Source organism: Herpailurus yagouaroundi, unplaced genomic scaffold, assembly GCF_014898765.1.
Source record: "Herpailurus yagouaroundi ecotype Mexico unplaced genomic scaffold, PumYag 67793, whole genome shotgun sequence".
Classification (NCBI taxonomy): Eukaryota; Metazoa; Chordata; class Mammalia; order Carnivora; family Felidae; genus Herpailurus; species Herpailurus yagouaroundi.
In genome coordinates, this window is record NW_024420586.1 from 4,846,060 (window position 1) to 4,867,466 (window position 21,407).

The following is a 21,407-nucleotide window of genomic DNA, read 5'->3' on the forward strand; positions in this document are numbered from 1 at the left end:
AACTTAATATGTTTGTGATGTAATTAATAGTCATGTGTTCAAAATAAACCTTTGGATTAGAACCAGGTGTTCTCACTGAATAAGATCTAGCAACTGTTCCAAAGTTTTGAAAGTTAAATTATTTCAGTCCTATGGAATTTCTCAAAAGATCTTTGTGGCTTAATGTTGGTCAAAAGGTACAAACTTTCAGTTATAAGATGAATAAGTTCCAGGGATCTAATGTACAGCGTGGTGACTATAATTAACAATACTGTATTGCATACCTGAAACTTGCATTAATATCTTAAACGTCCTCACCATAACAACAACAACAAAGTGTTAAGTGTGTGAGGTAAAGGATGTGTTAACTAACCATACTGTGGTAAACCTTTCTCAACATATATGTATATCAAATCATCACATTGTACACTCTCAACTTATACAGTGTTACATGCCAATTAGATCTCAATGAAAATAGAAAAGTGTTTTTATAACATTGTTCTTTGAAATGTAGCAATATTCCAAAGGTTTTTTCCTATTTATAAATTGTGTAAGACTGTATCTGTCATATTTATAATGATCTCTTAAGAAATAACTCCTTTATATTAACAAAGATTATATAGGTATAATACAAATATATTAAAGAATACATTAAGATTTTTATGTATTTTCTTTTTAGACTTCAGGCACAGAGAATATTTAGTGCTATTTTATCAGATTAGCAGGCTATGCAAGACCCCAGTCTTGTTTTGTTTCATTTTTTAAAAAAAAAAATTATTTGATGTTTGTCCATTAATCCTAATGTCCACTCTCACTTTCTCCCCAGCTTCCTTACCACCATGGGGACCCACTTTAATAGTGTTATATCCTAACACATGGCATGTAACCCTGATAATGCCTTACTGTTTACGTGTTTTAACAATCACATATGCCAGGTTATGTTTCTTGTATTTCTAACATTTTTCAATGAGCCATATTTTATGATTTGTATCTTGGGCTTAATGTATAGCTAGTTAATTATTCCTTAATGCTGTAAGCATCAATTACTTTTAAAAATAGCCCACTTTTACTCATCTTCCTGTTTTTTCCTAAAATGCCTGTTTTCTCATTTGTCATAACCTAAGTATTTTCTAATAGAATAATTTTGGGCTTTCACTATTTTTAAAAAGACTTAAAATCATTATGAAACAAAAGCCAGCAGTGTACTATATTGAAAACAGAGTCTTGATGGTGATTCTTTAATGTTCCTTTTCATCCTCTATGGTCCAAATAACACAGGACCGGGCATTACCAAGTGTGGATATAATCCTATGACTGACTGCACCTTCTCTCTGATGTTTCGTCAGTCAATGTCTCTCAACTTCTTTCTTTTCACTAATAAAATCTGGAGTTTGACAATATTCAAAAATCTGGTAGGTTCTAAAATCGAAGCTACTCTAAATTATTTAGGATACTTCAGAAAGAGAAAACTTATCTGATGGTGGTTTAACCATGATGGGCTGATGGGCACAGGAGTTGGTTTGTATTGAGCTTTGACCAGGATCGGAGAATGATGCTAAATATAACCCTCTTGAACTTCAGGGATCTCTACGCACTTCACGGCATTAACCTTGTTGAAAATGATCAATGGTAACACATATAGACTTAATCTTAGAAGAACAACAACTGCCAACAATTGATAAATGTTCAAAATGATTATTTCTGAGAACAGTACAGATAATCTGCTGTTGCTAAACTCTTGCTTTAAAGTTCAAACCCCAATGTTGAAACTTAAAAATTATTTGACTTTTGACATATTATTAAATCTCCTAATATTCCATCAAATGCAAAGTGAGAATAATGGCACTGTTTTGTATTAAAGGTAAAAGAGGGCACCTGGACAGATTCTTCAGTTGAGCAACTGACTCCTGATTTCAGCTCAGGTCATTATCTCACGGTTCATGAGATCGAGCCCCGTGTCAGGCTCTGCACTGACAGCACAGAACCTACTTGGGATCCTCTCATTCCCTCTTTCTCTGCTCCTCCCCCACTTGCACGCTGGCACACACTCTCTCTCAAAATAAGTAAACTTAAAAAAAAAAGAAAATGTCACACAGTTGTTTGTTGTTAACATACCGTTAATCACTGTAAGGCGGGGACTGTCACCAAGAATAATGTGTACTACAGTATTTATTCCACGTTCTGTGAAAAAATGAATACATTAATGAATCATATTGGGTCTATTTCATGTCTTTATAAATGTGCATTTTTAAATGCAATGAATCTTACTGTACTGAGAATAAGAACTGTTTGGTGGCTTGGCATACAGGAAACATGATTTCTACCTTCCCATAGCATATAGAACTGAATCATAAGCAATGATCAAACCATCAGCATACTATAGCACTAACAAAGACTGTGGAGAGGGGCATTTCTAGTTCATTTACTTGAACCTTTATTATAACAACACTTTGCATCAGATATACTGTCAGTGATCTAGTGTTTTCTTTGGACATTTAGAAATTTCTATCCTTGTGTCATCATGCAGATAAAGCATCTTGGTGGTTAATTATTTCCTTTAGTTGCACATTTTAAAAACCTATAGCAAAAGTCTACTGTTTTCCCGTAAGTATAATACATTATAGATTAATAAAATAAATCGACTTGACCTATAAGATTAGCATTAATTCTTGACTCATTTTATCAAGTAACACACATAGTTTAACATTACATATGATTGCCAAGTTTAAAATGAAAGTATGACATTGTTCTACCCCCTCACCCATCTCCCAATTCCTCTGTCCTATAGGTAAATACTTTTGAATCTTTCAGCTGCTTAATCTGGCATTTTTCTATCTCCGTATTTCCACATCACATGTGTATGTCCATTTTTATTTACCAATATGACCAAACTCCAAGATTCGGCACTTAGTTTTGTCACTTAGATCTTAATTTTCCCAAAGCTCCTGAAAAGTATACTGATAAATTCAGAGAAGAAACACACACGTGGGTGCACATGCATACACCTCAGGAGGGAAGCCTACACTTCCTGGTTTCTTCCTGGGGTAAATGACAGATCAGCTCTTCCATCTGTTATTCCTGTTTCCCTTCCTTCAGACAACAGTTAGTGTCCCAGCACAAAACGTAGTTCAATCGTGTATTCGGGACAAATGTTATCATGCTTTAATCAGGACTGGTATCTTTCCTGTATCAGGGCTCCTGTTCTCTGAATGCCATTTCAGGCACTTTCCTCCCTCCGACTTCTGTGGCTGGAGGGCATTCTTTGCTAAATTATTTTTGCAAGGTACAGGGCAAGTCTATTTTTAAGATGTTCGTCTGGAAAATCTTTATTTTCTTCTTGCATGCTTGATTAGTTATATTTTTTTACGTTTATTTACTTTGGCACAGAGTGAGAGCACAAGCAGATGAGGGGCATAGAGAAATGGGGGGAGAGAGAACCCCAAGCAGGCTCTTGCACTGCCAGTGCATAGTCCGACACATGGCTCGAACTCACAAACCATGAGATCACGACCTGAGCTGAGACCAAGAGTCGGACGCTTAAACATCTGAGCCACCCAGGCGCCCCAGTTACGTTACATTTTTGGTATACTGCTCCGAGGTTTCTTTTTGCTCTTGTGTCCCTGTTGAGATGTCCAAAGCCATTCTCATGACCCATCCTTTGGATATGACATTCAGTTTTCCTCTTAACGATCTTATGGGAACTTCATTTTGTCTCCAGTGTTCTGAAATTTCATCTACTGCGCTGGGCACTCAGTGGATTCATTTAGTCTGGAAATTAACGTACTCGAGTTCTGGAAAATTTCTTGACGTATTTGCTTATTTCCTCTCACGTATTACCTCTGTTTTCTTTAAGAAGATTATTCTTCAGCCGTCAGGCTTCCTGGCACAACCCAGAAGTTTCCTACTGTTCTTTGTCTTTTGCTTTACTCTTGGGGATTTGCCTCATTTTACCTTCCAACTCACCCACTGAGATTTTCATTTTTCTTACTACAGGCAGGCAGTGCTGGGCAGAATCCTTTAAGGAGAAAGAAATTACATCCTGTTTGGACCGGTGAGAATTTAGCAGAAAATTAGCTCTAAGTTTGTTGACTTGGCAATGGAAAAGGTAGGAAAAGACCTCACAGTTTGGGTGGGCAGGAAGCAACTACCACCCTAGGGCAAAAGGAAAAAAGGTAAGCAGTTGAAATAATCAAAGGCTAAAAACAGACCTGAGGTGTCTCGTAGAGAGAATACCCAGATCGCAAAAAGGGACAATTACTCAATTGGTGCTTCTGTCTCCTCAGTTCAGGAGAGGGGCACTCCACAACTGTGACCTAGACCTGGGAGTGGGGGCTCTAGGGGACCAGTCCTAATCTCTCTCTGATGGGTGTCAGCCTGATGAAGCTAGTTTTACCAGTGCTGGGACAGCAGCAAACTATTTCACTATTGCCATGAGCAGCAAGCAGTGCAGGGGTGAAGCAGCTCTGCAGGGAAGCCAGCAGACCTAAGTCCTTTGTCCTTGCTCCAGCGTTCCTTAGTCCCTCTCATAGCCCTGGTAACCCGACAGACTGGGAGCAGCTAGCCAAGCACAAACAGGCTTTCCACCATCTCAGTTGGCCAGCTTCACAAGACAACGGGGAGAAGGATGGGTTTGGAGAGGAGAAACAGTGTCTTAACAACTCTAATTTTATTTTCTCAAGGTTTCTTCTTTTAGAACATTCTGATCTAACGTCACGATGTGTTATTTTCTCTTATTCCTCTGTACATATTGAAATGTTATTCCTCGTGTAGCATCTATTCCTTGTTCCTTTTCATTTGTTGCCTTCCTCCTTTCTTTTTTTTTTTTTCTTCCCCCTCTGCAGTTATAGTTTATGCCTCCAACTTTCTGAGAACACTCAGGCATCTGCCTATAATTATAACTGGCAAACAAAAACTCTTCAGTATGTGGAAGGAGCTGAACAAATATGAGCTTTATCCTAGGTCCATTTGAATAAGGATTCCTTGAGGAAATCCTGGTGGCATTGTCTTTGGATGCTTCCTTTAAGGCTGATGGGCTCCTCAAAGAACTCTCACAGCCTCCTACCTGATGGGTAACACTGGACCCGTCAAGCCCAGTAAGGCAAGAGTTCAGAGATCTCATTATCCCAAGACATCAATTACTAGCCATACACCTGCTTTACAAAATTTTGTTTTCCTGGTTTTCATTCTTTCCAGTCTAATGCCAGGAGTGTAGATATCATGCAACGACCTTCAGTGCATTCATGTTGTAATAATTTTATTAGTCCAGCAAATCTCCATCTTAACACGGATGTTGTGTTATTTTTGGAGCTCTTTATTAACAATATACACACAAGTAATTCGGAAATGAAGTACTAATTATTGGGACTAGAAAATTCAGGCTAACAGAATCATCTGAGAGTTTTCTTACTACCCTTCTCTGGCATCTTTCACTCCTCAGTGGCTCTTAAAAATGTTTGCAGACTTAAATTTGTAAACTTTTAGGATTACCGAGTATATAATCCCATTTAATTATCTTCAACTTGTAGCACAGGTTGCCTAAAATAGTAATTTTTTTGAATAAGAATTTGGAAAATACTCAGCATGGAATCCTGAAATGTGTGATGGTAGACAATTTACTCTTTCTAAAATGTGATTTAAAAAGAAAGTAAGAGTAACATTTCTGGAGTCACTTAACACTCTAACTCTATAGTGCCGTGCAAAGTAACTTTTACCAGAGTTTCTATGTGTCCCGCAGGAATCTCTGTGCATCACACAGGTTAAGAAAATAAATGGCCAGATTTCACCTCAAGGATATTGTCACTGACCAAGGCTGATACCTTAAAAGGGCTATACATGTAATTATAGTTTAATTTGAAATTGAATTTCAATTAGTTCTTCTGGAAAGAATGAATCATTATTACCAAGCATTATTAGAACCTCAAAAATCATATATCTATTTGTTTTCAAGTCAATAAAATGTAGTTTTCACTTATCAACATTTTAATATCAGGTATCTATTTTGAAATTACCCAAATATCAATGTAATTGGAAAGTACCACTGGTAGTATTAAATGAGCATGCATTCTGATTTGATCCTTTGATGATTCAGATTAATGTAGATTCAGTGTGTAGATATTATGAGCTTCATTTTTTTTTGGCTTCAATACACTTCATATACAGCCAAATGTATAATTTGAAATTCCCCTGCCAGAAAGAGTATTCAGTATAATATCAAAAACCAAATTACTTGTTACAAATATACAAAGTACCTAATCTACAGCTACACAAAAGATACACAAATATTTTACTATAATAATTACTATTATTTATTAGTCAATGTATATTACACAGTTGCAAAGACCTTTATGTATATAATTGCATTTAATCCTCCCAACAAAATCATATACATATTACCATTATCCCCAATTATACAGATGACAAAATTAACAGTTTAGTAACTTTCATTATCTTGCCCAAAATACATGCAGCTTAAAAATAGGTAAGGTAGGGGTTCCTGGCTAACTCAGTTGGTAGAGCATGTGACTATTGATCTCAGGGCTGTAAATTCAAGCCCCAAGTTGGATGTTAAGATTACTTAAAAAAAATAATAATACCAGGAAGTCCATTGTATATTATATGATGTCAGTCAAGGTGCTATAATGCAGTGTGTGTGTGCATGCATGTGCACTTGCACCCATGTGCATAAAATAGTATCTTGTTCTAATATCACTATTAGCCCAATCTACTTGCAATGATATATCTTATATGCAGAATAATGAACCCCTAAAGATGTCCGCATACTAATCCCCAGAACCTGAGAATATGTTAGGTTACATGGTAAACGAGAATTAAGTTTAAAAATGGAATTAACTCAACACGTCTACAGAGGCAAGGGAAACAAAAGCAAAAATGAACTACTGGGACCTCATCAAAATAAAAAGCTTCTGCACAGCAAAGGGAACAATCAGCAAAACTAAAAGGCAACTGACAGAATGGGAGAAGATATCTGCAAATGACCTATCAGATAAAGGGTTAGTATCCAAAATCTATAAAGAACTTACCAAACTCAACACCCAAAAAACAAATAATCCAGTGAAGAAATGGGCAAAAGGCATGAATAGACACTTCTCCAAAGAAGACATCCAGATGGCCAACTGACACATGAAAACATGCTCAACATCACTCATCATCAGGGAAATACAAATGAAAACCCCAATGAGATACCACCTGACACCTGTCAGAATGGCTAACAGTAACAACTCAGGCAACAACAGATGTTGGCGAGAATGAGGAGAAAGAGGATCTCTTTTGCATTGTTGGTGGCAATGCAAGCTGGTGCAGCCACTCTGGAAAACAGTATGGAGGTTCCTCCAAAAACTAAAAATAGAACTACCCTACGACCCAGCAACGGCACTACTACGCATTTATCCACGGGATACAGGGGTGCTATTTCGAAGGGACACATGCACCCCCATGTTTATAGCAGCACTATCCACAATAGCCAAAGTATGGAAAGAGCCCAAATGTCCATCGATGGAGGAGTGGATAAAGAAGATGTAGTGTGTATATACACACACACACACACACACACACACACACACACACACACACAATGGAGTACTACTCGGCAATGAAAAAGAATGATAATCTTGCCATCTGCAATTACGTGGATGGAACTGGAGGGTATTATGCTAAATGAAATTAGAGAAAGACAAAAATCATCACTCATATAAGGACTTTAAGAGACACAACAGATGAACATAAGGGAAGGAAAACAAAAATAATATAAAAACCGGGAGGGTGACAAAACAGAAGAGAGTCATAAATATGGAGAACAAACACGGTTGTGGGAGGGGTTGTAGGAGGGGGGATGGGCTAAATGGGTAAGGGGTATTAAGGAATCTGCTCCTGAAATCATTGCTTCGCTATATGCTAATTTGGATGTAAATTTTATTTTATTTTTTTTTTTTTTTCAAATTTTTTTTTCAACGTTTATTTATTTTTGGGACAGAGAGAGACAGAGCATGAACGGGGGAGGGTCAGAGACAGAGGGAGACACAGAATCGGAAACAGGCTCCAGGCTCTGAGCCGTCAGCCCAGAGCCTGACATGGGGCTTGAACTCCCGGACCGCGAGATCGTGACCTGGCTGAAGTCGGACGCTTAACCGACTGCGTCACCCAGGCACCCCTGGATGTAAATTTTAAAAAATAAAGTTAAAAAATGGAATTAAAATGGAATTAATCTTAACTATAGAGAACTGAGGATTCCTGGACGGGAGGGGGGGGGGGGGGCATGGATTAAATGGGTGATGGGAGATTAAGGAGGGCACTTATTGTGATGAGCTCTGGGTGTTGAATATAAGTGATAAATCACTGAATTGTATACCTGAAACCAGGATTACACTGTATGTTAACTGGAATTTAAATAGAAACTTGAGAAAAAATAAATAAAATGGAATTAAGACTGCTTGCCAAATGGCCTTAAGATGAGAAATTACCCTGGATTATTTTAATGAGTTCAGTGTAATCAGTAGATCCTTGTAAGCAGAAGAGCCAAGAATAGGGAGAACTAGACAGATTGCCGGGGGAGACAGACTCGGCCCAATCTCTCTGGTTTTAAAAATGGAGTAAGAGGGGCATGAGCCAAGGACATGAGGGACCTCCTGAAGCTCAAAAGAGCAATGCAACAGATTTCCCTTAGAAACTCCGAAAAGGAACACAGCCCTGCAGAGACTTGCATCTTAGCCCCGTAAGACAGATTTAACATTTCTGAACTACTAATGATAATAAATGTGTGTCGCTTAAAGTCACTACGTTTGTGGGAATTTCTGACAGCAGTAATAAGAAACTAACACAATCTCAAAAAGGAGCATTAAAAACCTAAAAAGTGTTCAAGAAAAAGCTTTCGATTTTAGTTACAGTGCCATCTTTTGAAGAAGTAGGGCACTTTATACTATTGAAAGTATATCCTGCTTTTTTACCTAATAGGCATGATACTCACATATATAGCAAAGTCTGAAAGACTTTGTCAAAGCTGTAATTGAGAAATAATACAAACAAGTGTTCTGCTTTTTATCGTTTAGCAATTATGCAACATGGTTCCTGTAAATCAGGTAAAATATTCTTTTAAAAATCGTGTTCAAAGTTAACAAATATTTAATATCTTTTGTACTCCATCTATGGCATTTCATTACACCATTCTGAATTTTAAAAAAACAATGGTTGTTTTCTTTTTCCCAATCGTCTTAGCCAGTAATTTCTATCATGTTCCATAACAAAATGCCCCCTAAATCAGTGGATTATCTCAACACTTGATTTCTCTTTTTCTTCATCTAAGTGTTCTTGTATGGAGTTCTGTTTCAAACTGTAGGTCTGTGGTTCATCTAGAGAAGTCTGCTCTTGGTCCAAGTCAATCTCAGGTTTTCTCGAGGAGGTCTCACTGTGAGCCCAGAGAGGAGGGGCAGGGGCTACCTGGGTAATATTTTTCACACGCTTGCATTTGTTTAAAAAAAAAAAAAACAAACCCTCCCAGATGGTTAAGCAGCAACTTGTGAGGCCTCTTTAGCTCTTAGTTTAGGGGCACCTGGGTAGCTCAGTCAGTTAAGTGGCTGCCTTCAGCTCAGGCCATAATCTCATGGTTTGTGAGTTTGAGTCCTGTGTCAGGCTCTGTGCCAACACCTTGGAGCCTGGAGCTTGCTTTGGATTCTAGGTTTCCCTCTCTGCCCCTCCCCAACTCATGCCCTGTCTCTGTCTCTCCAAAAATAAACACTAAAAAAATTTAAAAATATACACACACACACAGTTACTTCTGCCTATATTCTAAAGTGAGCCTTTTTCCCCATGGCCTAAATCAATGGACAGATAAGAACACTCATTCCTCGCAGGAAGGTCCAGAGTATGTAATGGGTATTCGCTGAATCATGATATGGTGTAAAATATCCAACAACAATAAAAGTTAATGTGGGCTAAAAGTGTAATTTTTATGCTTTTCAAAGTATTGGTATTAACTGTCCCATCACCTAATGCTTCAGTGGTGAATGTCTATTCAACCATAAAGAGTTTGAACATTATGGTGAATTAAACCAAATTTTTATTTTATTTCCTTCAAAATAAAATTTTATTCAAAATTATTCTTAGGACCCTCAAAAAAAAATCACCCCATATGCTTCATCATATTGGGGAAGAACTATTATAAATGCAAATTTAAACGATCATTTATATTTGTACCTGATGGTAGTTACGTCTGTTAAAGGCCAAATAAAAACTAAATATGCATTCAGAAACATGAATTTAGAAATAGGAAAATGAGAAACTAGTCTTGGAAATGTAATCTGTTCAAAAACATGTTTTTCAAAACAAAGTCTTAAGTTTTTAATCTAAAAGACCAATTCTAGTCTTTGACAGAAGAGAAAGGTCTTAATTGTATCTCTGAACTGTAGGGAGTTTTTGCTGGAATCCAACAAATAGTTTCTTTTCTATATAGGTACCAAGCAGATCTATTTGAAGAAGTTATATTTAGTGCTTTTGAATATATGTTAGATTGGTCAGAAATGTTTTTTGTAATTAGCCAGGCTAAGTTAATGCTGGCCAGCTAATTGGCAAAAATAATAGTGTTACTCATCAGTAATAACAAGCATTAAATATCATTCTCTGGGATCTAGTCCAATAGCACTCCTCATATACAATACTACTTGTGTGTTTGAATTTTTATTATATCCTAGGTAAAGAGACCTTAAGAGTAGTATTTTGGTATTTATTTTAATTGCCTTTCATCAAGTTCAAAGATAATTAATTTCCTTAGAAAGTGTATGTATTTAAGTTTACCTCTGTAGTACTTTTAAACATGGTACTTGCATTTAATAAATATTATATACTGAGACATGTACTCTTAAAAGTAGGGAAATTACAGTTTAAAACCTAGCTTATCTGCTGGTTCTACTTTTTTATCTTTTAAGAAGGACTATTAGATCACTATGTTTACGTTTTATAGCTTTTCTTATGATTGAATTTTATGGGGATACCCTTCTCTTAAAAGTCTTGACCACAGTGTATCCCTAGACTTTTAACTTTGGTACCCTCCCCTGGTTTGTATCCCCAATATTGTGCTAATTCCCCTGTCCATTCTGCAATACTTGACCTCTGCTTTCACCTTTCTGCTTCGTCTGAAGTTTCCTCAACAGCATTAGGGTGGGGGACCGAAGACCATGCAAGTTCCAGTGTTTGTATTTGATGTATGTGCATTATTTTAACTGATTGTATTTACTATTGATATTTCTTTTTCTTAGAATTAGAAGAGAAATGAACCATCATTCAGTAATTCTGTCTTTTTTTTTTTTCTGTAATACTATTTGATCCTGTTTTTTTTTTTTAACTTAAAATTATCCAGCCAAAAAGTTATTTTTAGTGGAAGCTCTTCCTTAATTTGCCTCCTACAATTTAGGGCAACCCAGTTTTCCTGTCTCGATTCTCTGTAAATTTCTTTCTATATATTTATCATGGGTACCTGCAATCAGATCCCACATCTCCACCACAAAACTTTAGGCAAATGACTAACAAATTTTCATCTCTAATTCAAAAGTATCTCCCAAATTTTCTCTCTCTCTCCATCCAGCCACTAGGCTGTATGTTCCATAGACACAAGTGAACATCCTCCAAATTCAACTCCTGTCTCTTCTTCCCTTTGTCCTTATTTTACTTAATACTGTCACTACATACCCCATCACTAAAGCCGAAGCCAAAGGTTGTCGACTTAACCCTAGATTCTTTTTCTCGTCCCCTCCAAGTTTCTGTGGATGGCTCCTCTATTTGTTTCCCCATGAGCTCCATCCTCACAATCTGTACTTCTACCATTTTACTTTCAATAATCAAGCAACATACTGAACTGTGCTTTTTATCATGAGCTCAATTTGGTACCTGGCTCCACGACAATGCTGGGTATCTTTTATTTTCCAGTCCCATCCAGGAACACCCAAACCTTCTCCACTTTGCTCTGTGAGAAGGATCTTTATGTCCTATATCCACAGGCTTTGTTGCCTTCTGGCTTCTGCTTCCTCCCTTTTAATGGGAATCTCGGGAAGGAGACTGGAACTGCATGGAGTGTCAACTCTGGAGTATTTATTAGCTCATTTCCTCTCTTTACTGAGTCTCCATACATTGGAAACCCATACCTACGGTCAGGTAATCTTCACTTCTCTGGGTTAACACGCAGTTTGCCCCTTCGGGCCTTGCTGTGTGTTACCAACGGCTGGTGCTATATCTGAATTACTGCCGTGTCCCTTTTGATTTCCCTAAACTGTATCAATGACTCTGTAAATAGTCCTTGTATTAGTATCTCTTCACACTATTCTGTGTGAATATACCCCCTGCTCCTTTCTGGGACTCGATTGATTTATCCTCTTAACTAGCCATGTGTCCCTATACAAATTATTTCAACAAGCCTGTTTTCTCACGGTAAAAATATGAACTCTTGGTATGGTTTTTGTAACTATTAAGTGAAATTATGTGTTCAAGCACTTAGCATAGTATCTAATAACACAGGCTGAACAACACAGAATTGCCATTTTGGTAGGTCAGATAGCTGTATATAAGCAATTGTAGGTGTTTCAAACTAAGTATGTGCTCAAGAAATTTTAGCTTTTCTTATCAATTTCCTCATTATTTTTTCCTTGCCTCAATTACTATAAAAACTTCCCGACTTGTTCCTAACTCTTCTCCTACCTTGCATGTGTTCCTGGAACACCAGTACCCCAGAATAGCCTTCAATGACAAACCCCAATAGATAGCTCCCACCTGGCATCTTTCTTCTCAGACACGCCTAGCTGCACTTGTCCCAAATGCCGTATTTTATAATAATGAAAATGTGCTCCTTTTACATTGTGTCTCCTTATTCACTTAGGTATAAAATCAAAGAGAAGGAATTTTGTCCCAACCACTCCTACTTGTAAAATAGCCCCATGACAGTGTTTGGCTTTCAATAAGTATTTATTGAAAGTATAATTTAATAGTTAAATAGGAACTAATAAAAGAACAAATGAAAACATAGGTATACATACCTTCTGACCTTCAAATTTTTCATTGGTTACCCCAAAGTTCAAAAATGAAAATAAAATCCTTGGATCCAGACACTACCTCTTTAATTAGTTTCTTTTTATTTATTTAGAAAGACTGTGTGTATGCATGCAAGGTGGGGGTCAGAGACACAGAAAAACAATCCCAAGAAGGGTCCGCATTGTCAGCATGGGGCCTGACACAGGGCTTGAGCCCACGAACAGTGAGATCATGACCTAAGTGGAAACCAAGAGTCAGACACTCAACCGACTGAGCTATGCAGGCTTCAATGGTTTTCTGTAACACAAACACTTTTTGCCCTCATCGTAACAATTCCCACCATAAATCACTTACCTTATTCACATACTGTTTCTTTTACCATCACTATCGTCTGAGTCTGCAACGACTATCTTCCCTTCTGTCCTTAGCCAACTCATTATACTCTTTTCAAGACTTAGTTTCAAATACCTTCTTTTCAAGGTAATGCTATGAATTCTTCAGTCTGATGGCAATATCCCTCACCTTTGTTATCTTAATAACTTAGCATAAATTTTAGCACATGTCATAATGCATACTATAATATATATTATTTATAAATATATAATGTATATTTTAATTTAATATATATTTTTTATGTTCATTTTTGAGAGAAAGTGAGAGAGTGACAGTGCACAAACAGGAGGGGCAGAGGGAGGGAGGCACAGAATCTGAAGCAGGCTCCAGGCTGTGAGCTATCGGCACAGGGCCCAACATGGGGCTCAAACTCAGAAACCATGCGATCGTGACCTGAGCCAAAGTCAGACGCTTAACAGACTGAGCCACCCGGGTGCCCCAAACTATACTGCTTCCACTAGACTATCAATTCTGTAATGATAAAGGGCCATCCTTTATTGTCAGTGAGCCTCTATTTATGTCACAATGCATACTGAAGAATTGGTGCCCCTTATAGAATTTTGTTATCAATCCCCAAGTATCTTCTAGGTTTTATGTTAGGTGATTAGGCACTCACAGGTAACCCCAGAGCCATAATCTATTCTCTTAATACTTAGGCAAAAGGAAATGAGTGATGAATCATCCCTAAGAGCTCATCTTATAAACATGCTTATAGTCTATACTGTTTTTTGTAAAACAAAATGAAAAAAAACTTCAGAATGGATGGCTTGGGAGTAGGTGGTAGTCAATTGAGTGTTTTACTTCTTGTGGAATTAACAGTGTATAAAAAGGAGGAGTCTGTAAACTCTCAAAAAGTCATCCATTAATCCAAAAGCAAACTTTATCACAATTTACTAAAAAATGAACACCTGATAACTTGGAGCTCCTCCAAGAAAAAGAATATTCCATCTTTTCTTGATGCTTACCTGTAGCATTTGAACCATTAATACAGCTCAGTGCTGGCTAAGATCTATTATTAGTGTGAATCTGATTTAATAATTAAACCCTTTAAGTAATACTAATGCTACATCTGAGAAGTAAAATTGTTGATGGGAGTATTACTATGTCATATTACACAAAGTGTCTACTCCAAGGGTCTAATTACATAATGAGATAAATGTAGAGTAAGATAGGAAGACTTTCTGAGCATATAGGCAGATAGCAAAACTACAAGGTAATAGTGCTTGAAAAGGACAGGAGCCTAGGTCTACACAACAGGGATATTAAAAAGAGACATTTAGGTTAATAGATTGTGTGGATTTGGGAAAGAAAAATGGTCATGGACATAGTATGGCAGGTGTCAGAGAGTAATTCTGTATGACCTTGAGAATCACTCATAAGAATAAAACTGCAGTGATGTCTAACCTTAGTGTGATTACTGTGAGTTGTACATTACTCACCTGGCTTACATGTGGCCCTTAAAACGGTCAATTATTTTATTCTTCTCTGTCCCATTCTGTAAGATCTAGCATAATGCTTACAGCAAAGACGATGAATAGAAGGAATAAAGAACAAAAGAGAATCAGGAAAAATAATTTTCTTATTTCAAGTATAGTTTCACCCCTTTTTCTCACAGCTATTTTTCTTCTGAATAACCTTATTAGATGAAAAGGACCTTATCAGTTAAAAATGGTATACTTCTGGGGCATCTGGGTGGCTCAGTCGGTTAAGCGTCTGACTTCAGCTCAGGTCATGATGTCACGGTTCATGAGTTGGAGCCCCGTGTTGGGCTCTGTGCTGATAGCTCAGAGCCTAGAGCCTGCTTCAGATTCTGTCTCCCTCTCTCGGTGTCTCTCCCCCACTCATGCTCGCTCTCTCTCTCTCAAGAAATGGTATATTTCTGCCCTCCATTTTCCATCAACATAGAAGAAAAACAGCCTCTCTGTATTTTTTTTTAATTCAAAAAAAGGAAAACACAGGGTATCAAGACAACCTGTGCTTGTAATGCATATGTAGTTTCATTTAGTATACCACACCTAGAAAGCTGAGCTAGGATGATTCCTAAAATGAATCGTGAAATTTGTGATGTTCTCACTATGGTCTTTAAGGACTAAAATTATAAATAGATTATAGGAGTACATGAAGAGCACTATCATGTAGAGTCAGATTTTAAACTTGGATAATGTTATCAGAAAAGTACAAATAGATGCCATGAAAGAGGCCTGTTCATCATTCAAAATTTCAAATTTTTATGTTTTAATACAGTGAGTTTGGTTCCACCCTTGAAGTAACATTGGCCTATGAGGGCTCTGGTTATCTGAGCATTGGCTACCTTCTATTTTATTCAAATGCCAGTTAAATTAGTGTTTCAATTGAATGTCTGTAATATCTTCCAGAAGGCAGTATTACAGATGTTTTTCCCCCTTCATGGACTAGATACCCAGGTTTAGGGGCACCTGGGTGGCTCAGTGAGTTAAGGTCCAACTCTTGATTTTGGCTCAGGTCATGGTCTCATGTTCTTGAGTTCAAGCCCCTTGTAGAACCCCATATGGAGCCCCACAGTGAGCCCTGCAACAAACTCCGTGCTGCCAGCAGCGCCTGCTTGGGATTCTCTCTCTCCCCCTCTGCCTCTCATTCTAACAGAAATAAGTAAACTTGAGAAAAAAATAAAATCCCATCAATGGCTTCTGCAACTAGCAACTCTGATTGCACCCGTTTGTATGCTTCTCTTAGGGCTTTCAGCTCCCCATCCTACAGTGCTAGCCTAGTTGTAGACGTTCTGCAAATGGAGGACGATGAGCCATCAGGTGCTCTAGGCTTCCCTCATTCCTATCATTTGCCATCAAAGTCCCATGAGTAATCTCACAGGGGGCTCTGAATGGCTAGCCTTGAGTCCTGAGTTCATTACCAAATCAATCATTTTCCTTGAAGGTTGATATGTTCTAGTTAACTACAATCAGTCTAGGTGATCTCCCCTAGATCTTGGGCATCCAGTGAGCAGCTATGGAATCCTCTGGACTGAGAATATGGGATTCGTGGTGCCGCCCCAAGAAATTTCGAACAAAGGTCTCTTTCAGCTAATCTGCCAAGTCCAGATATCTCCCTGCTTTTTAAAAGGTGTCTTATGAAAGATCTATTTCAGAAACAAGGGTAAAGCCTAGTATATTTCACTTGAGGGCAGAACAAGTTTTTTTCTCTTCCTCCTTCACTTTATCCTTTAAAAGCTATAAAGGTGGGAGAACTGTGTGTACTTTTCTTTCTCCCTTCCCTTCCCATCACTCATCCCTTCTTCAGGTAATACCTTGAGAATATTTAATGTGAATTTCAAAGACTCATATACTATACTTCTATGAAATAAAATAGCTGAGAAGAAAATTAGGCCAAGAGAAATAAAGATGGGGATATAAGATAAAGCCAGATAATACTATTGGTCTTTTTCTTAAATGCATTAATATCCTAAACATCTCCTGATGGAAGATAATATATTCTGGATTCCAAGCATTCGATCAGACCAAAGAGGCCAAGTAAATCCATCATTAAGGAAGTATAGAAGAGGAAAAACAAACAGTTCCTCTGAAGAAACAGGTTTTTCTGACTCTGAAACCAAAGTATTATTTTTTAAAAGAGTCTTCAAAGAGAAAAAAAATGGGGTGGGGGGTTGTTGTAGAATACCAAATAACGTAACATACAATATTGTCAACGTTGCTCTAGTAAATACAGCAGTTACATTTATAACAATATTTGGGTTCAACATTTCTACAATAAATGAAGCTACCGGGTTTAAAGAAATGTTTCTTCTAAGTCCACCAATACAAGTTAATATCATTTAATGAAATTTCAAGTCTATAAAAAATGTCCTCAAAGGGGGTTAATAGAACATGGGTCAAAATCATAACAGGACTCATCAAGACTGCATTTTCTCCTCTTGTCTATTGTGAGCTGTCGCAAATTTGTAACCATGGCAGTGCTATTATCAGATTTGATTTTTGAAGAATGATTCCATTAGCTTTTGGAATAATGGATTGAGGTTTGACATTAGAGGTAAAGTCACAATTGTATTAGTCCAATAACCAACAGAAATGCAGCAACTTCAGTCAGAGATGCCTTTGTACACTCGATTTTATTCTAAAATGCTAACCTACTTCTTTCTGATTCCCTCTGGTTCTTTATACCTTGGCCTATGTCAATTCACTTAGGATTTATTCTCTTTTTTTTTTCTCTCAAAAGTTAGGCCCGCTCCTATGTGACCCCTCCTCATCTTGTCACATAGGAGTTTATTTCGTTGATTGATTTTTCCTCCCAAAGAGATTGTATCCACGATCTCTGTATATATTAGCCCAGGGATATAAAACACAATTATGAATCAATGGGTGAACATATGGAGACCTACCAGCCTGCCAGCTTCGTAGATCACTGAATTTTAAAAAAGTAGTAAACTGCTTAAATGCTATAAGTGGTATCCTATTTCAAAAATACAAAAAACATGGGAACAGTTTTAATAAACTAGACCTTCACATCTTATTTCTTTTAAACATACCTTCCTGAAAACATGAAAGATTCAAAAAGTTGCTAGAAGGACAAAAATAACTTCACTGCACTTTAAGAAACCAGGTCACTTTTTTAAAAAAAGAGAATATCCACTGAACAATATTACCGAAAGCAAAATGTTTCCAGCACTGAAGAAAAAAATTAACAGGGCACTTATTCCTGGATCTCCAATTCAAGCCCCTAGGCTTTTTTTCCCTACCACACTTCAACTAACAGCTCCTTTAAACCAAGAGGATTTTCTCCTATTAGGCTCTATATTTGAAAGCACAAGGCTTCTTCTGACAGGATCACTTTTATAAGTGAAGGAACCCAAGTATAATAGAAAAAAAACATTGGTTTGTTTTTTGTTTGTTTGTTTGTTTGTTGTTTTGTTTTGTTTTTTGCGTTTCCTTTCTTTAGGTTTTGGTGGTGCTGGTGGTGGCAGTTAAGGACATTTGGAAACGTGCATATATTATTCCACATAAATGATATACCTGATTGGCTTGTGCACCAGCTGAAGTGCCCATGGTTGCATCACTTACAAAGACTGTTGATTTTAACAGTGAATGCAAGTGTCTTACTCTTGACAAGTGAAAAAAAAAAAAAAAGGTTACTTTGAGCAAGATCGCCATGTACTTCTTAGAGACCACATTGATTAATCCTTGTCAACACCTATAGATTTCACCTTAAACTCTGCCGATTTTCCACAGCTATTAGATGCCATGTCTTAAGCAAAGAGTGGGGTGACTGTGACACTCTCTTAAATTATGGCAACTCTGTTTGGACCTTAACCATTGTGTAAGAAACTGTAAAAAGGTGGATAAAAATGTCAGGAGACATGGAGAATTTTTTTATGAAAATTTGAGCAGTGTAATACATAACCAAGATGTTCCAATATTTGATAAGTGTATGAAATGGTCTATAAAATAGTGCTATTGATATCATCATCTATGAATTAGGAGATTAGGGATAAGGACTTCCGGCAAAAGGCATTACTCACATCTGTAGAAAGAGATTTTATTCTCCATGTTATATAACAAAGTGACTTTTCCCAAACTAGATGTGTTTTATTTTTTGCTTGTTAATTTGATGTTTGCTATCTTTTCAATTTTAGAAATGGGATTTTTGGTTCCAGGTTCAATTTTTTTCTCTTTAGTAAACAAAACCAACCGCTGAAAAATTGTTGAAGCAAATATTCACTTAGTACCATTAGACCCATACACATTGCCAAGAAAAATCTTGTTCCTCTCTGTCGGCTAAATCCTCTGTAGGTTAAGTTCTGAAAACATGTAAAATGCCTTTCCATTTAGGGGCATGTTTTTGTTAGGTGCTTTAATCTCAGGAGAAAATGTCAAGCCTATCTCCAGCTATGTGGATTTGTGGATTCCTAAAGGGCACGGGTCTACCCCTCAGTGAGTCAGAGAGTAGCTCCGCTCCTACAAGTTCTCTGTGATTAACTTCAAACACACTGCCATTTTTCTAACTCTATAAAGCCACGGTCAAGTGCACAACATTTATGTAAGTTTGACTGAAGCAGCCACTCCTAAATACACTTGACCATGGAGACTTTTCTTTTGAAGAAACGTCACTGGGGGATGTTAAGTATACAAGCAGGCAGAGCAAAGTGGAGCCAACAAAGGAGGATGAACAAAAGACAGGGAACTGGAAAGAAGTTGTGAAGAAAGTAAAATAATGGAAAAATAAGAAATTTCAAAGGACGGTATTTTCAGCGGCCAAAATTCTATCCTTACTTTTTCCTGACATCAGAAATGTTGACACTGTTCCCCCGATAACATGGAAGGGAGGATGCAAACAGGGGCCCTGTGCACTAGGGCTGTCATCTTCATGTTTCATGCAAAATCCCAGGTGGAAGGGGAGCCTGGGTGGCTCGGTCGGTTAAGCGTCCGACTTCGGCTCAGGTCACGATCTCACGGTCCGTGAGTTCGAGCCCCGCGTCGGGCTCTGGGCTGACGGCTCAGAGCCTGGAGCCTGTTTCAGATTCTGTGTCTCCCTCTCTCTCTGCCCCTCTCCTGTTCATGCTCTGTCTCTCTGTGTCTCAAACGTAAATAAACGTTAAAAAAATTAAAAAACAAAAACAAAAACAAAAAATCCCAGGTGGAGAAATGTAGCCTAATTTGTGCTCACAAGCAGTAGCAATTCCTCTGAGAAATGGAGTCATTTGCATTTAGGTCTGACTCATCGTGGGAGGGAGCAAGAGAGGAAGGAGTAGCAGAAGTGATAATTCTCTTCAGAAGCTCCCAATAAAAATAACTTCATTGTTCTATTACATGCCATGTGTTGCTAAACCGACTCCAGGTATTTTATATGTGTTATCACATTTACTCCTCAAAACAACTCCACGGGGGAGGTACTGTACCCCTTTTATAATATAGAAAACTACTTATTTAGAGAATACAGCTGGTAATCAAGTAATAAAAGGCGAGAGACACTGTTCAGACATAAATTATCTGACTCTGTAATAGGTCTCACAGGCTACACCATGTGAGCCAAGGTGCAGGAGAAATTCATCTGAATTAAAATAGACCTTCAGCCCTTTTGTCTTGTAGTAAAACGTTTTGTTTTCAGAACCAATGATTCTTCTTCCTCATCTATACAAAGTACATCGTTATATCGATATTAATCAGAATGTCCAAAGGGAAACAAACACTTATGTATCCATGCAGATATATCCTATCTACAACCTGATTGTGATGCACAAGGGGCTTTTGAGGGTTTTTGTTTTTTTCTCTTTTGTCTTTTTATTTCTATGTAATTTGTGAACAAGCTTATTCACAAAACTGTCCCTATGAAAAAACTTGGGATCCAGGTTTTCTCAGCCAGGACACATGTTCCCTTGTTAGTCCCTAACCCCTTAAGACTCTAGATTGGACTTTCAATTGTGGCACAGCCTTGTCTGCCACAGAGCCACAGTTATTTGGGCAAAGGGGACACAGGCAGAAGATAAAAGCTTGGCCTCAGGCACAAGAAACTTGGCATCTTTCTGTAACAGCAGTACAAAAGCCAAGTATCCTAAATCAGTTACCAGTTGGCATTCCCCAATGGGAAACAATAATTCTCTTGGATGACTAAGGCTCCAGAGAAGCCTCTTCCCATACCTTGCTATAATTTAATCTTTTAATGTTTGTTTATTTTTGAAAGAGAGAGACGGAGCATGAACGGGACAGGGGCAGAGAGAGAGGGAGACACAGAATCCAAAGCAGGCTCCAGGCTCTGAGCTGTCAGCACAGAGCCCGACGTAGGGCTTGAACTCACAAGCTCTGAGATCATGACTCGAGCCCAAGTCAGAAGCTTAACCAACTGAGCCACCCGACCACCCCTATCTTGCTAGAAGTTTATTAAGTTTCAGACTGAGTCCTGGAGGTTTTCCTTATTCATTAAAAGCCAACACCATGATTTACAGACTATCATACTCTCAAAGTGATAATCACTGACACACTTTGGTAACATCAGAGCCTCTGTGTCTCAATGAGGAAGAATGAAGG